This window comes from Larimichthys crocea, chromosome XX, assembly GCF_000972845.2.
Source record: "Larimichthys crocea isolate SSNF chromosome XX, L_crocea_2.0, whole genome shotgun sequence".
Lineage (NCBI taxonomy): Eukaryota > Metazoa > Chordata > Actinopteri > Sciaenidae > Larimichthys > Larimichthys crocea.
The window spans coordinates 16,234,334-16,252,100 of NC_040030.1; the positions used below are offsets into that span (position 1 = coordinate 16,234,334).

General features: G+C 44.1%; 1 protein-coding gene across 1 annotated transcript in view; it reads left to right on the plus strand.

The window, feature by feature from the left end:
* The window catches only part of herc56.1 (HECT and RLD domain containing E3 ubiquitin protein ligase 56.1), an 820,440-nt gene that overhangs the window by 454,537 nt on the left and 348,136 nt on the right, over positions 1-17,767 (plus strand). The window lies entirely within an intron of this gene.

The window sequence follows — 17,767 nt, forward strand, 5'->3', positions numbered from 1 at the left end:
AGGTTCTTCAAAGCACCAAACGTGCACATTGTGGTTAAAGAACCTCCCAAAGAACCTTAACAGGCACAAAAAAGTTCTTAAGGATAAAAATGTTCTCCAGTGAACTCAAAGTGCTCCAGAACACACAACCAGTTTCTTCGAGTGCACACCCCTTTAAATTAAGGTTCTAACCTAAAGTGGTTCTTCAGGGAACCTTTACCTGTCGGTTCTTTTAAAGAACCGTTGATTCAAAGAATTTGGTGTGATAGTATATTCCAAGAGTTATTCAAGGTGCAGTATTATTGGAATATTTATTCAACCAGTTTTTCATGATAAAAACATTTTTGATTTCATGGAGCATTAGGTGGATCCAACATTGCAAGCAGTTATCGGGGATGTGTGGCAGTTCAGGGGTAAAGACTTCATGATGGTCCAGTTCTTGATGATCCGTTTTCATACTACAAGTGAGCGATTTGTTGTTAGTTACAGCTCGGGGATGTTTTTCTGCTTCAGCAGCCTCGTATGAGGGTGGAACATCGCTGTTACAGCCGTGGAGCATCTGTAACCAGCACAGCTTTCAAGCAATTACACAAGGTTTCAGGATGCAGATTAAATGACATGTAAATCTGAACCACGATTCCCCCGAGACTCAATGCAGCACATACGTGTAATATAGCCGCCGCCCCCCCCCTGAACCGTTGCAGTGGTTTCCTTGAGCGTCTCTGTTTATTCAAGGGTTCATTCCCAGCATGCTTCTGTCGTCAATCAGCTGGTCCCCGCGGGTTCGGCTTTATCTAGTTAAGTTTGCCGCCTCTGGTGGCAGCTGAGTGACTGGGAGCTCAGAGCGCTCTGATTTACCAGCAGACGTGATATTCATGATCTCATCTCAAGTCAATCTATTCCTGACGCTTTTATGGCACACTCTAAAAATACACACACACACACACACACACACACACACACACACACACACACACACGGCTGATCTGTCAGGTGCTAAAACATCCATGAAAAATGACTGGAAATGAATAAATGATCACGCTGCTCGGTTGTCTTCTGAACGTCCGCTCTTCCGTTTGTTTGTCTTCTTGCAGCGTTTTTATGTTCCTGCTTTATCTCTGATGCGTGTTCATGCTTGCGAGATCACAAACAAGACGGTAATTCACTGCCAGCGACAGGAAGAGAATGGATCCACAGTGGTCCTTAGCATGCCTGAGCCATTACATCATGTGTGTGTAGATGTTTGCGTGCATCACAGTTGGAGTTCGTTGAAGTCCTGTTGGTGGTGATGTGGTTGCAGGCTAAGTGATCTCATGGGCTAATCCGTAACTAAATGCTTTTATCGGTATCCCAGTGCAGCGACGCCTGACCGCCTTTCTGTTTCCTAACTGTGTGAAATGACCCAGAAGTATTAACGTAGCAGCTGAATGTTAGGAGAGGAGCTTCAGTACTTCCTTTCTTCTTTAGCAGAGGATACATTCGACCGTCCTTTACTAAAGAAAGGAGAGATGCCGAGCGTGTGAATCTGGACAGACGTGTTGATCTGATGTTCCCTGCGTTTATCAGCCTGTGAACAGATACAGACTCGTCTCATATGAATGAACGACTCTTCATCTCTGCCGAGATGATGCCGGGAGCTGCATTCCACACAGGAGAAACCTTCAGACTTAAACTATAGGAACGTTTACAAGCAAAAACAAATCAATGATTGTGTGTACGTCAAAAATAACCGAATATTCCTCCATTAATTCAGTTCTGATCGTGATATTAAGTCGTATTTTCACCGTTGTGTCCGTGTTATATATCTCAGATGTGCGTTCTGTAGTCCATCTTCTGAACTTTGTAGTTTTACACAGATCACATTGGAAAGCAAGTTCTTGATGCCGGGCTCAGCCTCAGGAGGAGGTTCTTCACATCGAAGGAGCCAGCTGAGCTGGTTCAACTCCGTTAAGATGCCTTCTGGGGCTCTTCGGTTCCTCTCGGAGGAGACCCGGGCAGTCCAGAATCCCTTGGAGGAGACTGCATAGCCCATCTAGTCTGGGGACAACCTCCGGGATCCTCCAGGAGGACGTCTGGAGCTAAACCTGCTGCCACCACGACCTGATCCTGATAGAGGAAGAGGAGAGAAATGATGATGGATGGATGAGATGGATGGACGTCAGTATCATCCCTTGATCCCTTTGTTTTCCATTAAGGTCAAGGAAAGTGATGAGTCTTTTTTTTTTTTGACTATTCGACCAACCTTGGTGTCCCCGAGGTGAGAGGGGCAAACAGGCAAACTTCCCCTTTCCTCTGGTAACGAGCTCCTTAATGGAACACATATATCCACTTGGCAGACAAAAAGGCCAGTTAAATCTGGATTTACTGGTGCTTTTGGACTTACATGTAGTAGCCTGGGGGAACACTTGCAGAGAAAACACAGATCGATTGAAAACCGTAATTAGAATTGGTATTCAAAGGTTTAAGGAGTAAAAGAGTCTCTCAAGCAATTAAAGGTTTGATAGCGTTGACTTAAGTCAAGAAGGAGAGAAGCAAATTTGCTTCTTCCTGTCTATGACTGATGAATGATTAATAGGTCCCTCGCTGGTTGGATGTGGTATCCTTAGTGATCTGTTGAAATAGAAACAGGGAGATAAACAGCACAAAGCAACAGTGTGTGGGAGTGTATTCAAAAAGCGATAGCTGACACCTACTGTCTGCATAAGCAGATTTAACAACAAGCCTGTGTAACTGACAGCATTTATGATGAGGGCGTCTTTTGATCAAACCGCAGCCGCTGATACGTACAATCTGAGATAAATCTGGAGTTTAAGTTTAAAATGTTTGAGTGTGCAAAGATCAGTTCACACAAGAGAGCAGAAGATCAGAGAGCTAATTTATTCATGTATCGTTTAAACGCAGCAGGTCTGTTTAAGACTGAAATCTGTCTCTAGAAAAGTCAGGCAACACAGCTGCACGACGAGCAGAATCGACACTGAGACAAAAGCGAAGAGGAAAGAAAGACGTGCACGACAGTAGATCCTCGCTGAGGATTTCTGAGGAAGTGCACGAGACGAGCCTTCGTGAAAGTCCTTACGGGTCGAACAAACCCGGAGTTTATCAGCGATGAATGCTACTGTAGTTCAAGGAATCATTGTAACTCCTGGTAATAACAGAAACAGAGCAAGAACGACCTAAATTCCAAAACAAGGACAAAAATTTGTGATAATGAGTGGACTGAAGACAGAGTGCAAAACAAATTGACAATTTTACATGTGTTGAATAAAAGATAAAACCAGGATACATGAAGAGGCACCTGTTCTTATGTATGTATTATCTAGTAAGGTGACGTTTGATGGATGGGTGCAGAATTTTGGCTGCTCATGTCACGTATGAAGCTAAAAAGTCGACGTTGTGTCATAGTTGAGGCTTCTGCCTCCTCCAAAGGGAAACAAATTAACTAGTAAATATTTCTGTATTTCAAAGACATAAATCAAGGAAATCAATCAAATCTGAGCAAGTTAACAAAGTCTGTGGGTCGTGGGGTCCGTTGTTGGTTTGTTGGTTTTGTGTAACTGGACATTGCAATTTTTATGCTGATGTCCAGACAACATCCAGAAACAAAGGAAGACGGGTACTCTACCCTCTATGTTTGAACCTGATCAAGCTGATGTATTTGACAAATCTGGCATGCAGGATATTATTTGGCAGTACATGTTAAAAACTGTGTTAGACTGTAGATGTATTAGATTTGTGGTTTCGTGGCTGAGGGTCCGTCAGGTGTCGGTTTCCTGACTCTGGACGTGTATAATCCTGAATGGAAGGCCGGTTGGCACCAGTGTTGGTTTCTTCGTCCTGTCGTGCTGCTGTCCTGTTTGTCGGCGATCAAACGAGACAGTGACGGGCACGGAGCAGGCCGGATGATTGCAGTGCTGAAGTGGATCACGGCTCCTCGGGCAGTTGAACGTGCCTGCTGTTCCCCAAAACCACACCGATCCTCTCCATTTTAACTGTCTCCTGCTTCTGGCATGTCATTACTTTGCCATTTCCTGCTGGCATCTTATTATTTTATTGCATTACAAGAGTAAATATGCTGATGAATTAAAGTAAAAAAAAAAAACAGCTCAGTGCCTTGTCATAGATCTCTGCCGGGATGATATGGATCATATTTATGGAGAAATGTTTCTGGCTGTCTCCAGCCTCAGCTTCTCTTGGACCGTGAGTTCAAGACTCTGGGAGTTTGAGTTTGTATTTACACAGGCTTTTGGAGTGAGTGGTGTCGTGCCAGAACCAGAGCCCCACTGAAGAGCTTTTTTGAAAGACAGACCTGAGCTGGGCTTCTTTTTTGCAGTAGTTATTTGCGCTTGTGCTGTGGCTTGTGCTGTCCTCTCAACCCAGATGACAGAGTCTGCTGCCTTATTAGTAGATAGAGAAGATAGAAGATAGATAGATAGATAGATAGATAGATAGATAGAAGAATAGATAGATAGAGATAGAAAGAGAGAAGATAGATAGAAAGAGATGAAGATAGAAGATAGATACTTTCTTTATTTATCACCACAGGAACTTCACTGTAACAGCAGCAGATAGAAAAACAAAAGTGAAGAGGCCAAAACAAAAACACAATAAACAGACAGAAGTATCTATAACTACACCATAACCACAAAAAACCACAATACCTTCAAAAACACAAAGTACTGAGTGGCCCGGAAACAAAAAAAGATGCATCCAATATGCTATGATAGGCTGCCGGAGGGAAAAGCAGCAAATATATTGTGAATAAAATCTGATCCAGTTTGAATAAAGTTCTAAAGTTGTGCTTTCATACAGTAATCAGCGAGGCCCGGCTCAGACTGTCTATCAAACAGGAAGCACGCCGTCCTGGTGGAGTTGTAAATGTCATGTTTGGTGTATAATGACATGCAGCATTTAGATGTAAACATACACCCTTAAAAACAAAGTTCAAGTTGGTCATAGCGATGCCATAGGGGAACTTTTGCAAGGAACCATTTACCGATCAGTTCGTCAAAGAACCTGTTCCTGCGAGGCCGATTTTAAAGAACCAGTAATCAGTGTAACAAAGAACAAAGATTATTAAACATAAAAAGGTTCTTCAAAGACCAAAAGTGCAACAACTGTGGCTTAAAGAACCTCCTAAAGAACTTTAAACAGCACAAAAAATGTTCTTAAGGATAAAAAAATGTTCTCCAGTGAACTCAAAGTGCTCCAGAACACACAACCAGTTTTTCTTCGAGTGCACACCCTTTAAATTAAAGAGTTCGAACCTAAAGTGGTTCTTCAGGGGAACCTTTTACCTGTCGGTTCTTTAAAGAACCGTTGATTATAAAGAATTTGGTGTGGATAGTATATTCCAAGAGTTCATTCAAGGTGCAGTATATATTAATTGGAATTAATTTATTTAACAACCAGTTTTTCATGATAAAAACATTTATGATTTCATGGAGACATTAAGGATGGATCCAACATTGCAAGCAGTTATCGGGGATGTGTGGCAGTATCAGGGGTAAAGACTTCATGATGGTCCAGTTCTTGATGATCCGTTTTCATACTACAAGTGAGCGATTTGTTGTTAGTTACAGCTCGGGGATGTTTTTCTGCTTCAGCAGCCTCGTATAGAGGTGGAACATTCGCTGTTACAGCCGTGGAGCATCTGTAATCCAGCACAGCTTTCAAGCAATTACAAACAAGGTTTCAGGATGCAGATTAAATGACATGTAAATCTGAACCACGATTCCCCCCGAGGACTCAATGCAGCACATACGTGTAAATATGCAGCCGCCGCCCCCCCCCCCTGAACCGTTGCAGTGGTTTCCTTGAAGTCTCTGTTTTATTCAAGGGTTCATTCCCAGCATGCTCTCTGTCGTCAATCAGCTGGTCCCCGCGGGTTCGGCTTTATCTAGTTAAGTTTGCCGCCTCTGGTGGACAGCTGAAAGTGACTGGGAGCTCAGAGCGCTCTGATTTACCAGCAGACGTGAAATATTCATGATCTCATCTCAAGTCAATCTATTCCTGACGCTTTTTATGGCACACTCTAAAAATACACACACACACACACACACACACACACACACACACACACACGGCTGATCTGTCAGGTGCTAAAACATCCATGAAAAATGACTGGAAATGAATAAATGATCACGCTGCTCGCGTTGTCTTCTGAACGTGCGTTGTGTTTGTCTTCTTGCAGCGATGCGTTTTTATGTTCCTGCGTTTATCTCTGATGCGTGTTCATGCTTCGCGAGATCACAAACAAGACGGTAATTCACTGCTCAGCGACAGGAAGGAGAGAATGGATCTCCACAGTGGTGCCATTAGCATGCCTGAGCCATTACATCATGTGTGTGTAGATGTTTGCGTGCATCACAGTTGGAGTTCGTTGAAGTCCTGTTGGTGGTGATGTGGTTGCAGGCTAAGTGATCTCATGGGCTACTCCGTCAACTAAATGCTTCTTATCGGTATCCCAGTGCAGCGACGCCTGACCGCCTTTCTGTTTCCTAACTAACCAGAAGTATTAACGTAGCAGCTGAATGTTAGGAGATGAGCTTCAGTTCAGAAAGGAGACGATGCCGAGCGTGTGAATCTGGACAGACGTGTTGATCTGATGTTCCTCTGCAGGTTTATCAGCCTGTGAACAGACTCACAGACACTCGTCTCTCTATGAAATGAACGAACTCTTCATCTCCTGCAGATGATGACCGCGGAGCTGCGTTCACACATGGAGAAACCTTCAGACTTAAACTATAGAGAACGTTTTAAATATTTACAAGCAAAAACAAATCAATGATTGTGTGTACGTCAAAAATAACCAGAATATTCCTCCATTAATTCAGTTCTGACCGTGATAATTAAGTCGTATTTTCACCGTTGTGTCCATGTTTATATATCTCAGATGTGCGTTCTGTAGTCCATCTTCTGAACTTTGTAGTTTTACCACAGATCACATTGGAAAGCAAAGTTCTTGATGGCCGGGCTCAGCCTCAGAGGAGGAGGTTCTTCACATCGAAAGGAGGTTCAACATCCGGTTAAGATGCCTTCTGGGCGTCTTCTTTCGGAGGTCTTCCGCTCAACTCGGAGGAGACCCCGGGGCAGATCCAGAATCCGCTGGAGGAGACTGCATAGCCCATCTAGTCTGGGAACACCTCGGGATCCTCCAGGAGGACGTCTGGAGCTAAACCTGCTGCCACCACGACCTGATCCCTGATAAGAGGAAGAAAATGGATGGATGGATGGACGTCAGTATCATCCCTTGATCCCTTTGTTTTCCATTAAGGTCAAGGAAAAGTGATGAGGAGGTCTTTTTTTTTTTTTTGACTATTCGACCAAACCTTGAGTGTCCCCGAGGTGAGAGAGGGCAAACAGGGCAAACATTCCCCTTTCCTCTGGTAACGAGCTCCTTAATGGAACTCATATATCCACTGTGGCAGACAAAAAGACCAGTTAACTTCTGGATTTACTGGTGCTTTTGGACTTACATGTATGTAGCCTGGGGGAACACTTGCAGAGAAAAACACAGATCGATTGAAAACCAGTAATTAGAATTGGTATTCAAAGGTTTAAGGAGTAAAAGAGTCTCTCAAGCAATTAAAGGTTGATAGCGTTGACTTAAGTCAAGAAGGAGAAGAAGCAGATTTGCTTCCTCCTGTAAATGACTGACTGAATGAATTAAATAGGTCCCTCGCTGGTTGGATGTGGTATCCTTAGTGATCTGTTGAAATAGAAACAGGGAGATAAACAGCACAAAGCAACAGTGTGTGGGAGTGTATTCAAATTAAGCGATAGCTGAACACCTACATGTCTGCATAAGCAGATTTAACAACAAGCCTGAATGTAACTGACAGCATTTATGATGAGGGCGTCTCTTTGGATCAAACCGCAGCACGCTGATACGTTATAATCTGAGATAAATCTGGAGTTTAGGTTTAAAATGTTTGAGTGTGCAAAGATCAGTTCACACAAGAGAGCAAGAAGATCAGAGAGCTAATTTATTCATGCATCTATTTAACCGCAGAGGTCTGTTAAGACTGAAATCTGTCTCTAAGAAAGTCAGAGCAACACAAGCTGCACGACGAACGCAGAATCGACACTGACAGAAAGCAGAAGAGGAAAGAAAGACGTGCACGACAGTAGATCATCGCTGTGGATTTCTGAGGAAGATTCACGAGACGAGCCTTCGTGAAAGTCCCTTACCGGGTCGATACAACCCTTCATCGAGAGTTTATCAGCGATTGAATGCTACTGTAGTTCAAAGGAATCTATATTGATATAACCCTCGTGTTGTCCTTGGGGTCAAAATAACCCCAAGGACAACACGAGGGTCTAAAGAAGACGGACTAAATTCCAAAACAAAGGACAAAAATTAGTGATAATGAGTTGGACTGAAGACCAGAGCTGTCAAACCGAATTGATTGACAATTTATACTATGTGCTATGAATAAAAGATAAAACCCATGGATACATGAATGAGGCACCCTGTTCTTATGTATGTAATCATAGTAAGGTGACGTTTGGATGGATGAGGTGCAGAATTTTGGCTGCTCATGTCACGTATGAAGCTAAAAAAGTCGACGTTGATGTCATAGTTGAGGCTTCTGCCTCCTCTCAAAAGGGAAACAAATTAACTACGTAGCATATTTCTGTATTTCAAAGCACATAAATCAAGTAAAATACAAACAAACAAAGTCTGCTGGGTCCCGGTGGGGTTTGGTTTGGTTTGGTTTGGTTTAGTTTGGTTTTGGTGTAACTGGACATTGCAAATTTGTTACTGCTGATGTCCAGACAACATCCAGAAACAAAGGATAGACGGGTACCTCTACCCTCTATAGTTTGAACCTGATCAAGCTGATGTATTTGACAAATCTGGCATGCAGGATATATATTTGACAGTACATGTTAAAACTGTGTGTTAGACTGTAGATATATAATGTCATTTGTGGGTTCGTGGCTGAGGGATCAGGTCGTGTCCGGCATGTGACGGGTCAGCGGTGATGTTTCCTGACTCTGGACGTGTATACATCCTGAATGGAAGGCCGGTTGGCACCAGCGTTGGTTTCTGTCGTCCGCTGTCGTCTGCTGCTGTTTGTCGGCAGATCCAAACGAGACAGTGACGGATGCACAGGGAGCAGGCCGGATGATTGCAGTGCTGAAGTGGATCAGCGGCTCCTCGGGCAGGTTGAACTTGCCTGCTGTTCCCCAAACAACACACGATCCTCCATCATTTTAACTGTCTCCTGCTTCTGGCATGTCATTACTTTGCCATTTCCTGCTGGCATCTTATTATTTTATTGCATTACACAGAGTAAATATGGCTGATGAATTAAAGTAAAAAAAAAAACAGCTTCAGTGCTCCTTGTCATAGATCTCTGCCGGGATGATATGGATCATATTTTATGGAGAAAATGTTTTCCGGCTGCTCCGCCTCAGCTCTCTCCTGGACCGTGAGTTCAAAGACCTCTGGGAGTTTGTAGTTTGTATCACAGGCGTTTTGGAGTGAGCTGGTGTCGTGCCAGAACCAGAGCTCCCACTGACGAGAGCTTTTTTTGAAAGACAGACGCTGAGCTGGGCTTCTTGCTGTTGGACCAGTAAGTAATATTTGCTGGCTGTTCTGTGTTGTGCTTCGTCTCTAACTCTCAATGATTCACAGAGTCTGCTGCCAGTTAAAGAAAGATAGATAGATAGATAGATAGATAGATAGATAGATAGATACTTTATTTTATTTATCCCACCACAGGGAAATTCACTTGTAACAGCAGCAAGATAGAAAAACAAAAGTAGAAGAGGCCAAAACAAAAACACAATAAACAGACAGAAATTAAACAGACAGAAGTATCTATAACTACACAAAAAAAACAATAAACCTTCAAAAACAGATAAGTACTGAGTGGCACAAAAAGTGGCATGATATATAAAGAGTATTGTAGTCTAAAAGTGACCATAGTGTAAATAATTTTGCAAAGAAAGTGACCATAACATAAATAGTAATTACAAAAATAAGTAACGAGCTCAGTTTGTTGTTTGACGTTTTGAGGCCTGAGAAATGCTAACAGGGAGCGGAGCCAGTGTCATGCCAGAACCGGAGCCAATGGCCAGTGTCATGCCAGAACCGGAGCCAATGTAACCGGGCTCAGCAGCCTCTATAGACGTAATGGCAATGGAGGAAAAAAGACCGAAGAGGATGTTGAAGGAGGATAGGTTAGTTGACAAGTTGTCGACTCGTTAGTTTTTGATCATAAGTAATGTAATCAGAACAAATACTCGAGTACAGCTGAACATATTACATATTACACTCTGAAACTACGCAGTGTTGCTTTAATTTATAGCACATGACTGGCATCATATTCATATTCATCAAATCACTCAGTGCCCTCTGCCCCTTATGTTTGTTGATGCCTTTAATATTTCACCGGCCTGCAGCTGTTCCACGTATCATCGTGTGTTTTAATAAAACATGCAGAGTGTGTGTTCAGGTCATTTCTGCCATTTTTACAACAGAAATTTACGAAGGATGCTCTCAGCTTGATTTTACTGTTGAATTTTTAATGGGCGTGAGCTTGAATCTTTTTATTATAAGTATATCATAAAGCTCTTTATGGGCCCAAACAGGATAATCAAAGTTAGTGTTGTTCCTCTTTTCATTTATTTGTTTGTTCACTGCTGCTGACGTGTAGACACGATGAATTAAAGACGTCTGTATGTTCCTCTCAGCTATGCACTTCTCTCATTAACATATGTGGAAATATATTATTTCATATATTCATTATTTGCTCTGTTCTATACAGTACTTATGTATTACCCATTGATAGATATATCAGTTATTCTAAGGCGAAATGTTTATTGCTTCATTTCTTGCCCCACAGTGACGAGGTTTGTAATTCAGAGATAGCTCCTCTGTGTTTTCTGTGGTTGCCATGGTCACGTAGTGAGCTGCAGCAGCAAGATGAAAAAAGTTCAACCATCATCACCGAGCACGGCGGAGGCAAAATCACCAGGCATGTTGATCAGAGTCGGCCCCTCCGAGGCTGCCGCTGTTCTTCTTACTTTGGTGCGGTAACCTCCCGGTACGACGCCTCGACCTCGAAGTGAAATCCTGTCAGAGCACAAAAACACGTCTGTGAAGTCATCAACAGGTTACTGAGGGACAGCTGAGCAGACACAGTGCAGCCTGTGGCAAAGCTGCTCGACCCTTTTTTTGGTATTTAGATGTTTTCAGGAAGCTCATCTCGCTCTGAGCGCCCACAACAGCAGCCGTCACTAGATCACACACACACACACACACACACACACACACTGAAAGTGCTCTGCAGCAGCTTTCAGCAAATTGCCTTCGAGAGCTCAAGAGGGATAAATTAGGTGGACAAATTGGCATCGTACGCAGCCCGAAGGCGCCTCGCTGTTGGATCGTTCCGAGCGCCTGTTGATGATTTTGAATTACATCCAAGATGCACTCTGTCTCCGCTAATGCGCCTTAATTTTTTTTTAAATGGGGCCCACAGATTCCTCAGCGACCTGTGTGCGATCTGTGAGTCCAAACGACTGATGATGTTGTCAGGATCAGCATAAACACTGTGTCAGCGTGCTGTCTCGTTGGTTTTATCCATAGCTGTCTCACCGTGGAAGCACTGTTCGGTTCCCCCGGTGCCTTTGTACACTCTGAAATTGAAGTGTCATCCCATTGTGTTTGTAACCTCAAACAGAATATAACATCCCTCTGTGTCTGCTGTTGCTTTATCGTCTCACTGTTGGCCTTCGTCTTGTTTCTGCCCTCCCTGCATTGTCAAACGGGTCAAAACATTTGTGCAGAATTCCTTCTTCTGGTTTCTTGCTCCACCGATTTGGCGAGGGCATCGAACAGACGGCGAGAGGCACCAGAATCCCTTTTTAGCTTCTTTGACCCATCGCTGGCCAATGTGATTGGCACTTGCACATATAGAGGCGTCACGTGTTGTCGCACATGTTCCCACACATCTGCAGCGTGATGCTGACCTCTCCCTCGGCGACTTCTCTTAGCGTGTGCCTTCCTTCATCACGTTGCGGACGCCTTGGCAACAGCAACACCTCGTTCTGTTTGCTTCACGTGTGGTAATGATGCAAATAACTGAACAGGATATGTCGAGTGCATGAGATGATTTGTCTGTTTCACCAAGTTTGCACATTGACTCTGGCTCTATAGTGTCTGCTGTGCTCCCTTCATCCTCTGTACTCCAGACCAACTGACCATCCGCTAAACGCTGCTCGCCTCTCCAGCTTTCCCTTTTTAGCTATAAGCTGTAATAATGGCTGCAAATTTGCTGCCCTGAATTAGTGCTGTCCAGTCCAGTGGACTCCATTTGTCTGCTGAAATGGCAACCAGCTGCAGCTAGCTCATGCTTTTCTGTGCTGGATTCTTTGAGTCTGAAACCTCCACAAATACACTACATTTACATTTGGTCCGGTGGCTGACGCTTCTATCCAAAGCGACTTATAAAAAAGGGAAACAATCACATAGAATCTGTCAAGCTGGGTTTTTGTTCTGTCTCCATGTCTTGTCATTTCCTGTTTTATTCTGAAAGGTAACTCTCCTCTCGTTTCAGGTCACTTGCACTTCCTCATGTGTCACCGGTCTGATTGTCTTCCCTGATTCCCGATTGTGTCCACCTGTTCCACATTACCTCCATGTGTTCATATCGTCTCCCTTTGTCCTGTGCCAGTGTGTTTCGTCCCGCAGCCCTTGACCCAAGTATTTCTTCAAGCCTGTTTTCGCCTCAGCGCGTGATTTTGCTTTGTATCTTTCAAGTTTCAGTTTAGAGTTTTTCTAGTGCTGGATTTTCAGTTCAGCCTTTTGTTTTTCCTCCTTAGGAGTGATTTTTATTTCTTGCCCTCAGATTAGTCTGCCCGTCTTTTGTTTGAACCAGTGTTTTCGTAGTCATAGATAGTTTAAGTTGTACTTCCTCCGACTGGAGCGATTTATTATTTTGTTACCTTCCATAGCCGTTTATTTTGCTCTCCTTAGAGCCGTAGCTTTCACAGCCTGTTTTGTTTCATCACTTTTGTAAGAGGCCTTGCTGCCACTCAATAAAGCCTGCTGTGTTTTGACACCATCTCTGCGCCTGAGTCCTGTGTCCTAGTCTGGTTCCTGACAGAATCAAGGTCCAGTTGTAGAGGGAGACAGATTTATCACGTCCAGCTGTTGGTAGTGTTGTAGAGGAGGTCCTCTCTGAAGAGCTGGAGGTCTTCAGGAGGTCTGTGAAGGTAGAGAGGGACGCCCCTGATCTGTAGGAACTGGTAGGACGTTCCACCAACGGGGAACCAATAGGTCGTTCATTGGAGGAGGTAACATCTGTCTGTATGAGGACGTTCAAGAACCGAGACTGCTTTGTAGAGATTTGAATTTAACGTGGCTGCTGCAGGTCGACAGAGCTCGATGTGACCTTTTGGGTCACCAAGCGTGTTCTGTGTACTTTACATACTTCCTGGTGTAGTGTACTAATTTCAGCAGGGTCTCAGTTTAATTATGGCCTCAGTATTAGAGTTCATACATGTATAAATTCATCCCAGGAGTCTGAGTGTACAAGGCATCACAGCAAATCCGTGTGCTGCACTAATGAGCTCAGTTAGGTCAGGTTGCTCTCGGCTGCATCTGCAGCTGAAGCAAACACTGTTAATAACATCAGGCTGAGAACAAATGGGGCCATTAGGTGGACCACACACTTTACCTGTAAGTAAGGAGCCTCTGGTTTGATGCATCAAAGCAGACGAAGCTTTAAGCTCTACTGTAGACCGACCTTTATTTACCTGATGAGAGATCTGCTCTGTTGCTTCCTGTCCAGGATGTGAAATTTATGGAGCATCCATTGTTGAAGAAATGTCGGGGAAGGGGTTTTAGATGCTTTAATGTCGAGGCACCTGGGCCTGCAGGGAGACGTTAGTCTGAAAGCTAAAAAAATAGGGAGCAGCCTGATTTTAAAAAAGTCGGGATCCACACTCACACATGTGGGATAGCAGGTGGCACCATAAATCTACCTGGTGCTGGAGAAAGATACGCATGACGATAAACAAACTCACCTCCGAGGTACTGCAGAAAACAGGTTACGATTGTGGAAAATGTAAAAGCAGCTTGGAGAGTTTTGATGATGTTACGATGATGTAGCTGCATCTACTGGTCAAACCGGATCTGAGAGACACGTGCAAGCGAGTCCGAGAGCGACGAAAAGAACCCACCAAAATACATTTAGTCACCGCTCTATATAAAGTCAGGCTCAAAGTTATGAGGAGTCATGTTTGTGGTATTTCGGTTTGTCATTTCCTGATAAACCATAAAAAGCTGAGTCATGACTCACCCTGCACTCGGGAGCGTGTACTAAGTTTACATCCAATGAAACGCTTCCTCTCTTCTGACGCCAGCAGAGCGGCGTGCTTCCTGTTTGACTGATTACTGTACGAAAGCACAACTTTCTAACCTAACTCGGCCTCTGCGCAGGAGAATCCCAACAGCAACACTTTTCTTCCTCTTCTACAGGAGCTCATCTGTTGGATCGGACCACACGGGCCACAGACAATCTTAGAAAAACTGGTTCTTGATAAGTGCACCGGAGAACGTTTTTGTCCTTAAGAACCCTTTTTTGCTGTATAAGGTTCTTTAAGCACTTTTGATGCTTTGAAGAACCACTGATTGTTCCTTTCAAAGAGTTCTTTGTTATTCTGATTACTGGTTCTTTAAAAGAACCAAGAGGTAAAATGTTCCTTGCAGGACTGACATAAGTTCCCCTATGGCGTCACCATCTCCAGCTTGAGCCTTTTATTTTTAAGGGTGCACGTGCATCAGTCCATGACCCTGTCACAACTTTTCTCTTTCTTCCTTCCAGTCCTCAGTGTTGCCCGTTTTTTTTTTTTTTCGTGCTTCTAACACGTCAACTTTGAGGACAAAATGTTCTCTTGCTGCCAAATATATTCCACCCACTGACAGGCGCCATGACAACGAGATAACCAGCGTTACTCACCTGTCAGTGGTCATAATGTTATGGCTGATCGGTGTGTGTGTGTGTGTGTGTGTGTGTGTGTGTGTGTGTGTGTAATGAAATCCAGACACAATCATGATGGTCTAGTTTCCTTTTTAGTGTCTTTTAGCTAATTGTTTTGGTTTATACACCTTTAATGTTTGCTACTGAAACAGGCAGGTGTTCTGACGGTCCGATGTGTACCATGCATGTTGTCTTCTCTGTCTCTCTCTGTGTGGGCGTGGCTATCCAATCATCCACCTCCTGCTGCAACCTGCACACCTGTATCTCATCCACTAATCACGACTCTGCAGTATATCTGCCCAGCCTGATCGCCCCGTCACATGTGGTGAACACACGCTGAGGCAGATTCATTTTAGTTTTTTACTGCACTTCAGGTTTTTTCCAAACCACACACGTTATTAAACTTCTCCACGACCTTTTTATGTTTTCAAAACTGGACCGTCACAGTTCACTCCTCGTCTGTATCAACGAAAAATCACTCTCACACCTCCAACTTGTCCAGAACACAGCAGCTCAGCTTCTAACCCCTAAAACACACAGCATGTGGAACGGCTGCATACTCCGCCATCTGCCAACTCACACATGATCCGTTTGTGATGCACTCAGGTGCGTCTACGCCGGACACAGAGCGTCGCGAGATCTTGTGCGTTCTCGCATAATCGCGTGATATTTCCGGCTGTAGTCTCTTTGACTCCTGCGATGACATTCCACGCCGCATCTTTTTTCTGGTGTCCTTATAAAAAGGACGTGAGGTGTCATCAATGATTACACCTGGAAACCTCTGACCTGTTGACTTCAGGTCGGCCCCGCCCATTATGACGTGTTCTTGTAATGAAACTCGATCCGCGGTGAACGCGGAGTATTTTATTTTGTAGCTGATTTCCTTCCCCGCACAATCTGCTCTGTGCTGAATTTATGCACCATGCTCCAGCGTCCATGAACAATAGAAGCTCTGCGTATGAGTTGCGGAGGGCTGCCGGACGCCGCAGTCGATCCGGAGCCGTGACGCAGCGAGGACGGAGACTGTGTGAGCTGACACACTGACTAACATTGCAATGTATCAGCTCCGTCGCCGTGGCGGAGCCATTCCGCATGCAGTGTGTTTTAGGCTTTAGATCCTCGGGCGAGGTCACTTCTGGTTGTTCCAAGGGTCGAGGCTCAAAACTCGACGTGACCTCGCCTTCTCCACGAGGACCCATCCACTCTGCCTGAGGTGACGAGGCTCGCTGAATCAGGGAACTCTTTGAAAATGTAAAACGGAGCTTTTAGAAGTTAACTCGAAGAATCTAATTTACATCTCTACCTCTAAACCAGACCGACCTTTCAGCCTTTCTCTTTGTCCTCGTGTTACCACTGCTCTTTTGTTCTACTATTCTTTTATTTCAAAGCTTTTAAACGTCAAAGAATATGATTTTTTAATTTCTCTTCATCGCTCTGCCTGTTTCTGTGGCATTGAATTTTGTTATTTTGTTGTTGGCTCCGCTGCTCTGTGAACTCGGTTTTTTGCTTTAGAAATAAAGTTACAACCTTCAGACAGGTGGATATTTAGTCTTTGAGCACATCAACCGGCATGAGGTCGCATCTCTGTGTTGAGTGTGTGTGTGTTGGGTGTGGTGTGTGTGTGTGTGTGTGTGTGTTGTGTGTGTTGTGTGTGTGTGGTGTCACAGAAAGGTGTGTTTGTTCTGTCAGAAGCTCTTCACAGGTTCTTCAATCACAGCGGTCTTTTGGAGAGCTCGCAGCACAGGTGTGATGTGGAGAGAGAAAAAAGGCCTGAGGGGGTTATGTGTGTGTTTATGAACTGAATCTCTCTGACTCTCTTTGAAACATGTTCTGTGTGTGTGTGTGTGTGTGTGTGTGTGTGTGTGTGTGTGTGTGTGTGTGTGTGTGTCGCACACACTCCTCATAAATCAATCCCTGCTATGTATAGAAATTTATTAATAACATCTGAATGGACATTTTACACAGTCTGCCTTAGTGTTCGTAATACTCTCGTGTTACAGTTGGATTAGTATCTCACAGCAAAAGAGAGATTTCAAAAATGACTCACAGAAAAAAAATGATGCATGCACTGTGCTACAAACACAGAGGAAATCATCGCCACTGTTACCTGCGACAGTGTCCAATACAAGACATAAACGATACTGGTATTAATCTGAATTTCAAAAACAAAACACTGGCTTTAATAAACAACAAAAAACAGGGTGGGTCTGAATTAAAGGAACGTTGTGTGTTTCTCCGGATGGAAATCAAGTCACTGATTATCCTCATCTTTGCCAATATTAGATAACGGAGGTCGAAGAGTTATGGTAACTGCGTTAACACAGTTGGCCGGCAATTAACTTGGTAGTCCTAAAGGCCCCAAAACTAGTGATTCACAGCAACTCCAACCGTAGACGCCGGATTCAAGCCAAGACCCATTGTGAAGCGAAATAAACACACAGGGTGCCCCAGGGCTCGGTGCAGGCCCCCTTCCCCGCTCTAACCCACCTCTGCATACATCATGCATTGCAGATGACACGCCGCTTCTATCTGCACTCTGCCTCCGAATACCATCACACCATCTACATGGAGAAAGCACACCGCCTCCAGCGAACCTCTCTGAAACTGAACTTTTTAAGCACAGCAACTCCAATCAAGCGGGCGGATCAAGCTTGGGCAGGATCAAGCAGGAGGGAGTGAGAGGGAGGTGGGTAATCAAAGAGGTGTGCTATAACAGGTGTGGTAGAGCCAGAGGGAGAGACTCAGCTCAGGAACAGCGGAGCTGATTGTCTACCTCACTCTTTCTCTTTTTT